Source organism: Pteropus medius, unplaced genomic scaffold (assembly GCF_902729225.1).
Source record: "Pteropus medius unplaced genomic scaffold, Ma_sr-lr_union100, whole genome shotgun sequence".
NCBI classification, from domain to species: Eukaryota; Metazoa; Chordata; class Mammalia; order Chiroptera; family Pteropodidae; genus Pteropus; species Pteropus medius.
Genome location: NW_024354360.1, coordinates 242,028 through 256,094, shown reverse-complemented (window position 1 = coordinate 256,094; position 14,067 = coordinate 242,028).

Genomic DNA, 14,067 nt, shown 5'->3' with positions numbered 1-14,067 from the left:
CAGCCATCAGCTGTGAGGAGCCCAAGCCATGTGCCGCCTTTTAGTTGACAATCCTAACTGAGCCCACCTTCAGCACCAGGTGTGAGTGGAGAAGCCTCCAATCCATTCTCCAGTCTTCCCAGTCCTGCCAGCTGAGGCCCCAGACATCCTGGAGTATCTTATCCAAACCACTGACCTGCAGACACATGAACATAAATAACTAAATGATGGTTGGTGTCTACCACCATGTCTGTGGTGCAGAACTGAAACAGGGTCTGTGGGCTTCACCAAAGTGGTCTAAGACAAGTGCAGCTCTGAACCACAGTATCCCTTGGCTCAGTCCGGAGGTGGTGTTGTAGCAATCTTGACCCTGCCACCTAGTGGCTCCTGCAATGCCCAGTGCAGCTGCAGATCTGGGCATCACTAGCAGCTGCAGGAGTCCCAGCAGGTGTGACAGGTACAGGAGCATGCCAGTGGGTTAGCAAGTTGCTCTGCAAGCATGGTGGTATTGATGAAAGGGGAGTCCTGGTGGCCTCACAGTTCTGGCCAAAGTAAAATCCCACACTGTGCTTATTCTTGACTCGAAAATGGAGGCAATGGGGAGGAAGGGCCATGACCCCTATGGAGTGGATACCTAAGTAACTGCAAGTCTTGGCTTCAGACCCATGGGAGATGGGCACCTGTGGTGTCTCCACACTGCAGAGGAAAAACAGAGGCTTAGAGACTTGCCCAAGCTCACAGGGCTGGCACCAGAGCTGCACACTCAGTCAGTGTAGTCTGTAGAATGTCATCAGAACATTTTTTTCCTTACATATCGACTAAATAATTCCAATTTTGTCTTGAAGAATGAACAAGTGAGAATCCAGCAGAATTGCATCTTATAAGAGCTGCATCTAGAGTGAGAGTGTAATTAGAACACATGTAGAGTAAAATCACTACTGAAAACCCCTAACACAGGCTTACCCCACCAGGAGCAGGGTCCTTGCAGCACAAAAGCCAGGAATGATAAGGCAAGATATTCTTCTCCCATCGTTTTGATTTTATTGTCAGCTCGTATAGCTAAATTTTTTCTAAGTGAAATGTGTACATTATACAATTACTCTGTGGTCAGGAAAGTTTAACCAAGAGGTGGCAGGGGAAATGGACCATGGGAGCAAGCCAGCCCTGCCTGGCCACAAGCCATGGGGAAGTAGCCACAGCCTCAGTCGTCCTCCCCAAGAATGGGGCTCCACTACGCTGTTACTCAGACATTCTCTAATTTCAAAGGGTGATTTCCAGGCCTCTTTTCCATGTTCTAGTTAGAGCTTTCAACTCCAAAATCTCTGTGTCCTTTATCATGTAATTAATCAATCACAGACTGGTGTCATCATAAGAAGGGGCAATTAGAACAGACTATCATTGAGGGAAGACTATGTGAGGACACAGGGAAAAGAGAGAGGCCTCAGAAGAAACAAACCCTGTTGATACTTTGAGACAATAAATGTCTATTGTTTAAGCCACCTAGTCAGTGGTATTTGTTTTGCAGCCTGAGATGACTGATACACTTTGCATTCATGTACTCCAGTGACACACAGAGCCACCTGAGGGAGGTTTGTTTAGTCTCCTCATCTCCTCTAGTCTGAGTCTGCCCCCATCTGACCCCCCCCACCCCAGTTCTGGCCAGCGCTATTGAGATAGAGCTTTCTGCCTCAGTTTTCTGCATTGCTGCATGAATTCTAACGTAGTAGCATTTTGGAGACAGCAAGCAAGTGACAGCTCTGATGCTCATTGTTTAGTTTACAATAATAATGTGGGGATCAGAATAAATGTATACTCCTAGACAATGATTTATACCCAAACTGCTGCGTGCCCTCCTTGGCCCTTGTTTTCCTACATTCTGGCATACGTCATTTCATAAGCAGGAAACAAACAGACTACATGCGCCATCCACTCAGCAACAGTGTCTCTAAATTCATATCATGCTGCTGGGAAATGCATAAGCCTACCTAGTTATCAACCAGATAATTCAAGATGCTATCATCACCATCACATGGGATACCTGTTTTCTTTTTACCAGTAAAAATGGTCCATTGCCAGTTAACGGGCACTGAGGGGGCTTCATGCTGCAGAACCCAGCGCTATCAGATGGACTTCATTTTGATGAGCCAGTTATTGATGCCAAAGTCATTTGAAGAGGTTGAGAAAGGAAACTGCACACCCAGCCTTACTCCCTCTCGTCCTTCAAGCTGTGTAGTCAGAGAAAGCATTTGAGCATTGAGGATGCCAGCGTCTGTGGAAGCATTGTGAAAACAAAAATAATAAACTCTTCTGTTTACATTCCCCAGCTTTGAGCATATGAGAAAGACCAAGGCCCCACTCATGCAATGGGTGCATGCTTTACACTTTGCATTTTAACAGGACCAGACCCGTGGGCTGAAGCCTGCATGGTTTCGTAGGGCCCACATTTGGCTTGTGCTCAGTTGTGCCCATCTTGAAATTCTTAATAATTTTGAACAAGGGCCCTGCATTTTTGTTTTTCACTGAGCCACGCAAATTATATTGCCAGTCCCGCTTTTTAAGCAAAATGAGAACATGGTCTCAAAATGGCAATGCACATACTACTAAGTGAAAGAAGCCAATCTGAAAAGGCTACATTCTATATGATTCCAACTATATAACATGTTGGAAAAGGCAAAACTATGGACACAGTAAAAAGATCAGTGGAAGGACCAATAGGTGAAGCACAGAGGAATCTTAGGGCAGTGAAACTGTTCTGTATGATGCTATAATGATGGATACATGTTATTATACATTTGTCCAAATTCATAGAATATACAACAGCAAGAGTGAAGTTAATGTAAACTATGGACTCTGGGTGATGAATACATGTCATGTAGGTTCATCAGTTTTAATTAATGCACTTTCTGGTAGGGGACATTGATAATAAGTGAGGCTATGCACATGTCGGGGCAAGGGGCATTTGGGAAATCTCTGTACTTCTCATGAATTTTGCTGTGAACCTAAAACTGCCCTAAAACAATAAAGCCTATTAAATAACAATGTTCTAGTGAGAGTCTGGGAATGGCAACATGAAGGCTGTTGGGACCAATGTATAAGTGCTCAGACTCAATGCCTGTCCTATGAGAACTGGGGGATTAGAGGGTAAGTCACTGTGTCACGCCCTAGATCTGCAGCCACAGAACGATAGATCTATCCTCTAACAGGGCAGACGTGTGGGAGTGTTGCTGTGTATGAAGGATTTCATTCCTGTGGCTGCTGTCCTGGGAGAGGGCCCAGTGGCGCCAGCCCCGACACTGTCCTGGGAGGCTGAAGACACACCTACCTGTGCAGAATGCTGAGCAGTTGTAGAAGTTTATTTGTTTTGTTTTGTTTTTGCTTTTTTAAATAAAATTTTGCCAAAGATAAACCTGAAATGTTTTATTTAGTTTAAATTTTTTTTTTACTTTTTGTGGTTGCTATTACTAAGATTGGGTTTGCTTTGTTTTTTATGCTGGCATTTTAGGGTATTCTTATTTCACAAGCAAAACTTACATTTTAAGTTTTAGAACAAATCTAGACAGGCTGCCATTGGAATTCTCCAGTCTTTAAAAATCTGTGATTTATTTAATGTCGTTGATTAAAACCTGGCTTCCAAAATGTTTTCTGATGAGACACATGCTCAGTCTGGGTGTCTGGGAGGCTGTGTCTGCACCAGAAACCACATGTAATGACCTCACCTTTCATCTTCCCGGAGAGGATGCCGACTCAGGTCGACAGCTGGATGCAGCCTTGCCTGACTGTCATTCCTGAGTCATGGGGATCCACTGGGCTGACTCTGGTTCAGTGCTCAACGCTGAGAGCTCAGTTTTGGCAGGAAATGCAGAATCAACATTAAGAAAACTAATGTTTCCTGAAGCCATAGAGAAATGCAGTCACCTTTGAGCAGGAAGCAAGTGAGCAGTCAGGCAGCAGAAAAGCCCGTTTTCCAGTCCGTGTGGTTCATGTTGCCAAAAACAAAGAGAGTCCAAGGTGACTGTGGTTACTTGGGAAACATAAGTAAGTGAGCTGAGGTGTCCACTCATGTGTTCTGAGGCTGACATGGACAGAGCCCCATTGAGTATCTCTATCTTCACAACCAGTCACACCACGATCATGTCATACAGACACCTCAGTTAAAAAAAAAAAGTCTAACCTGACTTCTCACTATCTCATACCATAATTCTTTACATACTGAAAGAAGAACACAACACACAGACATGTCAGAAGGTCTGGGGCACTGAAGCATGTACAATATATCCACAGCTTGTCTAGCACTCGGGGATGTTGGGTTGTCCCTTGCTGTCCACATTCTTCTCCTTACTTGGGGGGCATTCCCCCTGGGGAGGCCTGGCTACAGGCTCATGGGCTATCCTCTCCACATTTCTCTTTCTGGGTGTCTGTCAGCTCCAGCTCCACTCCCTCTCCTGGCCAGACACTGTTTCCCAGGCAGTGTTGTGATGGGAAGTGCCACAGGGTCCACCACTGCCAACTGGCCGGCCTCTTCACCATGGAGAAAACCCCCTATTCTGGGCTCACTTTCCAGCTTGCACAGTGAGAAGGTGGTTTTTGAAGGTACCTTTCTAACTCTCTAAGACATTAAGATAATCTGGGAGACTTCAGGTTAGAACCATGGTAGTTCCTGGAGAACCCTCAGGCTCCCCAAAGCCTCTGCCATATGGAATGAGCTGAGCGGGGCATTCTGGTTGGTGCTGAACTTCCAGAGCAGCTCCAGAGGCCTTTGCATCCCCCACGAAAGGCAGGATTGCCTCTTGTATTTGTGTTCTCTCAACTTTGCAGCCCACACTGCTCTTAGCAAATAGAAATCGGATGTTTGTCCAGTACTTTAAATCTTGAATGGCATTTCCAGATTGATCATTATACTCAAGGGATAGTAATTTGATATTGGCAAACTGGCAGAATCTCATATAACACAGGAAAGGCTGGGAGTGCAATGGAGAGAATTCAGACTTGGAGTGAAGAGAAATTCAGCTTTGATGCAAATAATCTTAATAATCTCATACAAGGCATTGTTCCATTTGTCCCACATTTTTCTTTCCTGAAAAATAGGAATCCTGCAGAAATCTGTAGTTAGGTTTGATGATCATGGCCTCTCACACACAGCAGTGGATGGAGAGGTCCCTCTACAAATCATAAGATTACTAGTTACCACAGCATGGTCAGGGTCAGAAGACGGGGTGATGGCCTGTCAACCTTCACTCATGTTTTAAATTGCATGGCCTCTATACAGTAAAGTACACAAATCTTAAAATTAGAGTCTGATGAATGTTTACACATGTTTATGTCCCTTTAACAACCATCCAGGTAACAATATAGAACACAACCTTCACCCCTGGGAAAAAACACTTTTTCTTCTACCCGCTTAGGTTCAGGCATCAAAGCATGTGAATTAAACTGACAAAAATAACTGGAGAGAAAAAACTAGAATGTATTTACATGTGCAATGTGCATACATGTGAAAGAACTCTGTGATGAGTAATTCAAAGGGGTGGTTAGAATTTGGGGTTTATGTATCACTGTAATGAAGGGCAATAAATCGTGAAGTGACAAGACAAAAGAAAAGGGGTGTGGCTTCTCAGGGCAGTAAATTTTGGGACGGTAAATAGATGGGGGAATCTAATAGAAGATGAGGGTCATTTAGTAAGGTTTGTCATGCAGCCCATCTCAGTGCTTTGTCCCTAGTGATAATGGTTTTTTCTCCTTCTGGTACAGGAGACCAGGAGCACCTTCACAAAAGGGAATTTATGTCCTACTTTTAGGCAGGGAGGGCAGAGAGCTTTCCCTGTGTCTGCTGTTTCTCATTTGCCTTCAGCTCAAATTAATCCTCATGCCAAAGTGGCCTATTTTGGGGTGGCACATTCTGCTACCCTTCACCCCAAAAGACTCAGTCATGGCCTCACTCAGTCAATCCTACTTAACCCCTGGGAGCCACTGTTATGACTTTCTTCACAGATGTTTTCCTGCCCCAGCACTTTATGTAAATGAAGACTTCAGGGTCACTTATGTTCACTAAGACCCCTTTCCTGCGCACTTTGGTCTGGCGTCTTTTGTTTGATGTCTTGTTTTTGAGACACCCATGCCGTTGCAGTTTGTGACTTTACTCAGCATTGGTAATTTAGCTGCATATCAAATGCTAGGTTCAAGATTAGTTTGGAACTTTGAAGGTGCTGCACCTGTTTTCTGGAATTGAACATTGCTGATGCCAGCTAGAGAGTGTTCCTTTGTGGGTGATGCGATGCCATCTCCTCCTGGGCACGTGTATTCTTCCTTTATCTTCAGTGTCCTGACACTTCGTAGTGACACATCTACAAGTGAGGTTTTTCATTCATTTGCAAAATACTCTGTGCACTTTTTGACCTAGACTGCAAATTTTCTTTCTTTCTTTCAAAATATTTTAAAATAATTAATTTTAATTTAACTTAATTTGCATTATTCACTTATTTTTATTTTATTATTTTTAAAAACTTTAATTTAATTAAAAATTATTTTCTCTCATCTTTTCCTAAAGTTTCTATTAGACAGATTTTGAGCTTCTCTCAATCTAACTTTTTTCTAGTTTCTCTACTATTTATCTTTTTGCTATATATTCTTGAGGATTCTTTAACTTTTACACCTTCCATTGTTATTTTTTTAAATTTTAGCAGTTGTATCTCACTAGAAAGAACTCTTTCATATTGTCATAACGTTTTTAGATGGAATTCTGTCCCACACATCTTGGATGATGCTAATTAGAGAGTGTCTGCTCTGCTGGTTGATTCATTGATGGATTTTAGGTTGTTTATTTATTCCTTCCCATCTCATCTCCTCCCAGGTCAGCTCCACTTGCCTCAGTCCTTCTCTTTCTCTGCTGTATTTCATCTTCATATGTCATCCTTAATGTCCATTTAGAGTACATGAGGTCATTTTATTTTATTTATTTTCTGAGTTAATTTTTGAGGTGGGCTTCCTTTGGTACTGGCTTTCCTTCCAGCTCTCCTCACCCTCCATGGGGAGAAATTTTGTGTCTGGGGCAGGGCCTGCAGATCAATTTGCCCTCTTTGCAATGAAGGGGTGGTAATCGAGGTCAGATGTCAGAATCGAGGTATACTGGACTCAGCTCTCTCATTCTCACATTTTCCCCAAGTATCTGCAGACCATTTCCCCACTTCTAAAGGGAGCATTCTCCTTGCTTCCTACAAGGAAAATGCTGAGCGATGTGTGGGCAGTGGCCGGCAGACTCACTTCTAAAGACACCTTTTGCTCCCTGCTCACTCCTACCATAAGATCCTCCTGCAGCCTCTTCCTCTAGCTGATTTGCTGCCCTTCCCTCCAAAGCTCACCTACGTATTCTGAGAAGTGCCCTAACTTTCAGAACCGTCCTGATGTTTACGTTCACCAGGATCCCCTTCTTGCCCGCTCCACTCCAATGAACTGACCCTTTCAGTGCCATTGTCCTGAGATCTTGGAAGCAGAAAATGAAGAATGGCACCATGTCTGTCTTCCTGGAATAGAACTTTATCCAGGTAGTCAAATAAAAGGGTTGGTTTTTTGTGGGTTTTTTGTTTGTTTGTTTTGTTTTTTTGTTTTGTTTTTTTGTTTTTTTTTTTGCTTTTCATAGCACAGTACTCTTGCCTGAATGATATGACAGTGTAAAAAATCATATAAATGGAACCACTTTAAAATGGAGCTGGAGCTGCCATGCCAGAAGAATTGCCTTACACATATCATGGCTCGAATCTTTGGAATGTTAAAACAGGAAGACTGAGCTTATAGGAACATTTTGTCCTAAAGAATTGTTTACAAGAATAACAAGAAAGCATATATATTATGATTATTGGACTGGTGACTACTGGACTGAAAATTAACCAGATTGTTTAGATTGACATTACTATGTTATGCTATTTGTACCATAGAAATGCCTTCCTTCTACTGATATAACTGTTTCCCTTACCTTTCTCAAAAATATTCCTTTGTTTTTCTCTCCTAATTGAAATACTATTTGGATTTCTGCCTGAATCAGTATGTCCTGAATAGCTATTCTTATTACTCTCAATAAATACTTTTTACTTCTCACTTAGAAAGGCCTTTTATTTCTAGGTTAGCACAAATATTCCATTTCCTGCAGCGTGTACTCAGGAAAACTCCTGTCATTACTCGTGAAGCCATCAAGCTACTCTGGACACTTCCAGCTAAGTTCAGATGCACAGAGTCCCAGGAAATGTGGGGAGGTGTGAGATTCGTGCTGGGAGGTGAGTCAGGCAGCACAAGGAAGGAACAGAGAGTTATCAGGGCCCAATACTTACCCTCTGAGCTGTAAATAGGTTAGCTTCTTAAGTCCTCTCACTTGTGAAGTGAGAGCCATTCTGTCTAGGGATGAACAGTATCCAGCTGAGTGTCAGACTCACAGGAAGTGCTCAAGCAATGGCAGCTTTTAAAATTCCTGTTAAGACTTTGCCTGAACTGTCCACACTGGGCACCAGTCTCTAGGAGCTGGTTTATTCTGGTGCATAGCAGGCAGTCCAGGGCCAATGGGGGGAAATAACCAAGACGAAATAGTCAAATAGAACAAAGAGAAAACCAAGGAGAGGCCTTGGTTTTCTGTGGATGTCTACAGCCTTCTGGTACTATTTGCTTCTAATGTCATTCTTAAAATCACTGCAGATCTCAGAGAGCTTTTGTTCATGTGGATTATATCTACAGACATTTATCATATTAGATTAAAACCAAGAAATTTAACCTACTTATTAATTCTTTGAAAGATAGAAGTAACAATCTCATTCAATGTTAACATTTATTAAAAATAACTATATTTTCTAAAACAAATCAGTTTAGTTGAGAAGGGTGATATTGTTTGAAGTTTTGCAGATCACTTCAATGTCTGGCTTAATGGCAGACAACTGGACTCTTATATCTGCTTCCATGTTCAGCCTGTTGTGGTATTACACACCATTTAGCTTCTGGGATACTCTCCAGCACATTTGTGAGAGAATAAGTGTGAAAAAGGCATATAGGTCTTAGGTCAGGGGTCAACAAACTCTGGCCCACTGCCTGTTTTTGTAAATAAGTTGTATTGAAGCCAGTGGCACCCACCATTGACCCTTCTCTAGGGCTGCTTTCCTCAGCAGCACTGAGTGGTTGTGACAGAGACAGTAGACCTGCAAAGCCTAAAATATTTATCTCACTCTTTTCAGAAAAATTTTGTCAGCCCCTCTCTTAGATTATTATGAAAAGAATTTTGACTCTGTAGGATTCCTGAAAGGGTGTCAGGGAACTCCAAGTGTTCCCAGCCTTCGCTTTGAGCACTGCCAGTGTGACAGGATGTTTAGTTCTTTCATCAATGCCTGTCATCCAATTCCTTGAGCTCAGAGATAATTCAGAATATTTTTCCTCATCTTCCCAAACTGATTCATGAATTCATCAATGTCCACCAAGGCACTGGGGACACCTGGTGCTTGTCTTAAGAAGCCCCCAGTCCAAAGGGACAGGCAGATGGGCAGCAGTGGTAAGCACTCTGACAGAGGTGAGTGGAGGGCTACTGAGGACAGAGCCGAAGGGATGGGTTGACCAGGTGGAGGCGGAAGGGATAAAGATGACATTTATGGCAGAGGGAAAAACATCATTGCAATGTTAAGCACCTGCAGTGCTCTGGTTTGTGTGGAGCAGGGAAATCCCATTAGCACCCTGATGTCCTGAACTTGGATACTATAGTAAGGCTTGATACCCAGGACTTAGTCGCTGATTTTCAACAGAGTCAGAGGGCAGCTCCTTCAGGGAGATGCTTCTGCCCAGGGCAGTGGAGGAATTCTTCCCTGGACCTATAGCCTCCCCAGACTCCACCCACCAAAGAGACATGACAGTATGAATGCTGTTCTCCTCAGGGTCAGTGGGCCAACAGAAAGGCAGATGCCACAAACATCATGTGAACCTTGTAGAAAGCAGTACAGTAGGGCATTCGCACTTGACCTTAGCATTTAGAAGTCTGTGAGAATATAGTTTTGTCACAGTAGAAATTTGTGGAGGTTTGTGTGTGTCCTTTAATGTGAAGCCTTCACTACAAAAGCTCTAGGTTTCTGCACAGAGGAAGAGGTGAGAAGCAATGGAAAACCTGGGATTGGAAAAGGCAACAAGGTTTTGAGTACCAGTTTGAGTAGGCTCCTTTACAATGATGTATTCCATCCTAGAAGTTAAGAGATGAACTGAGCTGTACAGCAGAAGGTTATATTATATATTAAAGCCAAGCCTTCAAGGCATGTGCTACTTAATGAGGTAACTGCCATAAAGGGCACACAGTGAGTACGTTTGTGGACAAAGCAGGGAGTTCCTGTTTGTAATCTTTGAAGTCACCTCCACAAATATCCATAGATGATATCTGATAAGTGTAGGTCAGTTTGCACTAGTGGTTCCTTTGTTAAATTAGGAAAAAGTTTCCGGGCTTAATGAGCAACTAAAGAAAGACATGGCTCCTATGACAGTCATGTATTTTTGTTGCACCATCACGTACTTGTTTTAAAGATTTTATCTAATAAATTGAAGGCTATTACATCCACTGTTTCAAGAAAAACAAAAATAACCACACGTTACTAGAATAAACATAGCCTCAAACTAGAAACTACTCAAATACCCATCAATAGAAAAATGGATAAATGAATGGATATACGCCATTTATAGTAGAATACTAGAAAGGATATAGCCATACAATGGAATCACTTAGCGATAAATAGAAACCATGTACAACACCAACAAAATGAATAAACTCCCTCCCTCTTTCCTTGCCTCCTCTTTTTTCTTCTTTACCTTTTATGTTTTATTTATAAACTTAAACTTGTAATTTGATAAAAATTAAGATGTTATACATGTATTAAGAGCCATCTCTTTACCCACTTTAACAATTTATTTTAAATTTCTCTTTAACAAATACAAATTCTTTACTGGAACCTACTTTTTTGACGATTTCACAGCTCTACAATTAGTATGTCATCTTAAACCTAAAAGGCCCTAAAGATTCCTAACTCCATTCTGAGGAATATGCCCCATCTCGTTCATTCACAGAAAATATAACGAGGCACCGTCAGGGCTTGGAAGTGGACCTGCTCCTGGAAGTTTCAGGCTCCGCTCAAGGAGAGGAGCAGCTGGAGTCGGAGCAGCCAACAGAGATGCAGATGGTTAAATGTATGTGTCAAGGACATCCAAATGTGGACAGAATGAGGCATCAAGACAGGGGACACCTAAGCCCACTGTTGCCCCCGCCCAAGAATGCAGGCCAGGTCCTTTGCTTAAAAAGTGCTAATGGATTTGCAGTGGCTGTGTTGTTTGTCTGGTGGTGTTGGGAAAGCAAAAGACCCAGATCTTAAGAGGCCAGAAGCTTCGGGCTCTTTCCTACTCCCATTTGAAGTCTGCCCTGAATCCAATGGGTGGTCCACTTCCTCAGCATTCTCATAGTAACTTGGCCCTTTCCCTTGACTATCCCTACTTTTTTTTTTTTCTTACAACTAAGAGCTTTAAGCACACACTACTTTGAAAATCAAAATATCCCCTCCATTGGGCACACCTAATCCTACAGTGGAGAAAGTACCTCAGGTGGAAGGATTGGCTTTTGAGTTTATTTAATGTAAGATATTTTAAACTTTTATCTTTCAACACAAGCTACAGGAAAAAAAAGTAATACATTCTACACTGGGGCTCATTTGTGCACACACACAGCATGCATGTACACACACATATGCTGACATATAAAACACTGCAATGAAAGTCGGATGAGACAATATTTGCCTCTACCGTATGTGATATATCTCATCTCTCGACCTTTCTCTTCTAATCTATTCACCCCTGTTAGATTCCATTAGAAAAAAATGGCTATTAGCCTACTGACTTAATTTAGGGATCCATGAATAACTGTACCTTGCAGAGATGCTGCTTGGATCATTCTTTCTATGTTCTTACAGCTCAATCCCCTGAGCAGAACATTGTGTCTCATGAGATTTTCTTCTACTGGGAGGAAATGGACCAGCAGCCAGTGCGAGTATTTCCGCTTGTTTGAAATCTATTTCCCATAAAAGATAAAACTGGCCCCTGCTAGTTCAGTTACACAAGGTTCTCCTGGAAACTAAGCATTTACAAAACTGGATTTCTGACTATGCAAAGCCAAGGACATATTTTGCCCTGGACTCTGGGTCCCCTTTCAGTCTGGGTATATGCAATCACCCACACTGTTAATATTTCCTCTTTATGTCGCCTTCCCTGGGTACCTTCTATTAGGGCTGAATTTTGTCCTCCAAAATTCATATGTTGAAGTCTCAACCTCTAGTACCTCAAAATGCGACTGTATTTAGAGACAGGAGTCTTTAAAGAGGTGATTAAAATGAGAGTATTAGAGTCAGCCCTATTCCCATATGACTGGTGTCATAAAAAAAGGAGATTTGGACTCAGACAGGACAGAGGGAAGATTACATGAGGACACAGGGAGAAGATGGCCACCTACACACCAAGGAGAGAGGCCTCAGTAGAAACCACCCCTGCCAATACCTTTATCTTGGACTTCCAGCTTCCAGGACTGTGAGATGATAAATGTTTGTTGTTTAAGTTGCCAAGTCTGTGGAGCTTTATTACACAACCTGAACTGACTAACACAACCCCCTAGGTGTTTCCAAGGTCTTAGGAATTTTTTGCCCAACCTCTTTCCCAGGCTTCTACCATGTTTCCACAACACTGCATTCCTATCTTTGTTGTTAGAATTATCACATGTCTTTAATGTGAGCTATGCATTCCTCCAGAGTTGTTCCTACATCCTAGTATAGAATAGTTTGTCAATAAATGTTTGCTTGGTTGAACCCAAAATATGAAACTTAAGAACGAATATTGTATCTTTCAAGACTGTCTCACAAATTTTGTTATAAAATTTTCTTTCTCTTTCTTGAAGCAGGCTGGCCTTCCTATTCAAAGCGTATTTTATTATTGACTTTTGCCTGCCTGCCCAATTCACTTAACAGGTAATTTCTACAGCAGATTGAATCCCAATGATGGTCAACGGACAGCACATTTCATAAGATAAAACACACGGCCTGCCAAAGGGACTTACCCAACAAATTTAACGGAATGTGAAGACACAAGGATCTAATTAGAGCCCATGGGCCGATGGTAAATATAAACATATTTCTGGGTCAGATTATTTTTTAGTCATAACAATAAGAGACTGTGCCTATATGTGGTTATTTTTCTGGGTTTATAGGAAGAACATGTGCTTTTCACGCTCATAGTATCATAATTAACTATCTCATATGTTCTTTCATAGTATCATATGTTCTTTCATAGTATCATACGTGCTCTTAACACAGTGCCAGAGCAAACTCTGCCTTGGCCCTTTCCCTACAGGTCTCTGTGCTCTCCAGCTCCTGCCCCGGGATTCTCCTTCCTTCTGCTTGCACTGGCGAGCCTGGACATGGCAGTTGTGCCTTGGCTCCTTGATGCTTCTTCTAGATCATTCCCACCCCTTTCTTTCTAAAATCTCCTGCTTTGACCCTCTCATTATGGACACTCACAACCACCACCCGCTCCTTGCTGCAGCTGTCTTCAGGCCCCTAGCAGGTCTCTCTCCTTCCTGGCACACTCTCTGCTGTCCAACAGTACTCCTGTCCTAGTTTCTGGGATTTCAGAATTCACAGAGATGGCCCGATGTCCTCTCCCTGACCACTTGAGCATCACCCAGACTCAGAGACAAACACAGCCTGTGATGTCACTTTCTACACAGCCCGGGGTCCTCAATCACTCCCTCCCCTCTCTTATTTGTCATTCCTGCTGGCAACCCCTTCCTGGCTTGCCAGCCCTCAGGAACACATAGCTCACCCTTCAGCTGCTGCCCAGCATCTTCCTTCCTGTTTCAGGAAAATGCCGCAAAATAGTTTCCATAGCCACAGTCTCTCTTTAACTCTCTCCCACCAGGCTCTGCCTACACTGCTCACACTAACCCTCGTCCTTCTTGGCTATCAGCTCACCAGACAGTGTGACCCTACTCTTCCTCAGACACGTTCTTCAGAGACCTTCCTTCTCGGTCCCCTCTGCTTGCCAGTCGCCCAGTTC